The 1,527-nt window shown below is 59.6% G+C and overlaps 1 protein-coding gene across 1 annotated transcript in view; it reads left to right on the top strand.

The window, feature by feature from the left end:
- LOC105542271 overlaps nucleotides 1-1,527 on the top strand; it is a 29,241-nt gene that overhangs the window by 3,235 nt on the left and 24,479 nt on the right. The window lies entirely within an intron of this gene.

Here is a 1,527-nt window from a genome sequence, read left to right as displayed (position 1 = left end):
GAGCCTCATCAGTGAAACCAGGGCTGGGCCAGGGCTCTTGACACCTCCCAGTTCCAGCCTCTGGCTTTCTCCCAGGAGGGCAGGAGATCAGACAGAGGTGACCCAGGCTCCCCTGTTTACCTCAGCCTCCTTGTGGAGCCTCCCTCTTTCTGCCTGTGTGGTGGGTGGGGCTGGAAGGAGGGGCACTCACCTGTAGGTCTCTGACTTCTTTGCCCAGGTGGTCCTGGAAAGCCTGGTCTATACCCAGTGCTCTGCTATACCCCATGGCCTGGCCACAACCTCCCTGCCTCCAGAGCAGCCCTGGCCCAGGGAAGAAGCTGGTCTCTGCATTGAATGATAGGTAGAAAATGGAAGTGGGGACGACAGCTCTGGAAAGGAGCCAAGGACGAGGTGCCTTCCCAAGGATGTGGAGGGTATTTTTTCCGGAATGGAGCTTGACCGGTGCAGGCAAACATCAGGAGGTGGGGAGGGTGGCTCCCTCTGTGGGAGCTGGGGTGACTTGCCTGGGCCAAATGGTGGTTGGCTGTGGGTAGGGCAGGCACAGCTGGTGTGCCCAGAGCCTGGGGTCCCTGTCCTTGCAGAGGACTTGAATGCAAAACAAGTGTTCCCTGCCCTCCTCTACTTCCAAGCCCAGACACACACCGGCTGCCACAAGCCCCTGAGGCTCTTCAGAGGACCAATGGGCAGCCACACCCATGCTGGGCCAGCCTGCTGGGCCCACCTGCACCCTGGTCAGGACCCATGACTGAGGGGATTCTCTGGGGACAATGGGGGCAGTCTCATGCTGCCCTCTTACAGGTGGGTCAGTCCCTGGGAGCTGGTGTTGGGCTGGGGTGGGCTGAGGCTGTTCTCTGCCGGAGTGCCTGGTGGACAGCACGTAGAGCAACTTCTCCTTGGCTTTCCTGGACCCCAGGACACAGCTGAACACTGCACTTTACCCTGGATGCCTTCGGATTCTCAGGGGACCCTGGGAAGGAAGAGGGGGATGCCTCAGCAGGAGGCCAGGGCCCTGGGCCAGGCTTGCTCCTCCTAGTCCCTCCAACAGGCACCTTCTCTCCAGATTGACATCACCTGATTCCTGAAGGCCTGGGCTACTGACCAGAGAGAGCCCCAACTCCCTCACCACAGCCTGTTCTCACATCAGACCAGCTAGTATGAGTTCGGAGTTGAAGCGGGTGGAGAGAGAACACAGGGCTCTGTAAGAGTTCTCGGCTCCCTGCTGCGGTGGGCCTTGTAGAAGACCCCCCAGAAATCTGCAGCTGCTGTAAGTCACTGGGAGGAAACTGTGGCAGACATGCGTTTCCCAGCCTGGTAGATGCAGGGGGTGTCCGGGCCCCCAAGTGGGAGGCCCAAATATGGCCTTGGATGTGGCAGTGCAGGAATTCTAGCCAGCTCTGGGGCCCTGGGCAAGTCATTTAACCTCTCAGAACCCCATTCCTGGTCACCATGGGGCTCTTGTGTGGATGTAAAGGACCCTCAGGCCACTTATGTCCCATCAGTGGAAGCCTAGCATGGGTGGAGACCCCC

This window comes from Mandrillus leucophaeus, unplaced genomic scaffold, assembly GCF_000951045.1.
Source record: "Mandrillus leucophaeus isolate KB7577 unplaced genomic scaffold, Mleu.le_1.0 Scaffold254, whole genome shotgun sequence".
NCBI classification, from domain to species: domain Eukaryota; kingdom Metazoa; phylum Chordata; class Mammalia; order Primates; family Cercopithecidae; genus Mandrillus; species Mandrillus leucophaeus.
The sequence above is the reverse complement of the archived record's forward strand: the minus strand, read 5'-3'. Positions and strand labels throughout refer to the sequence as shown.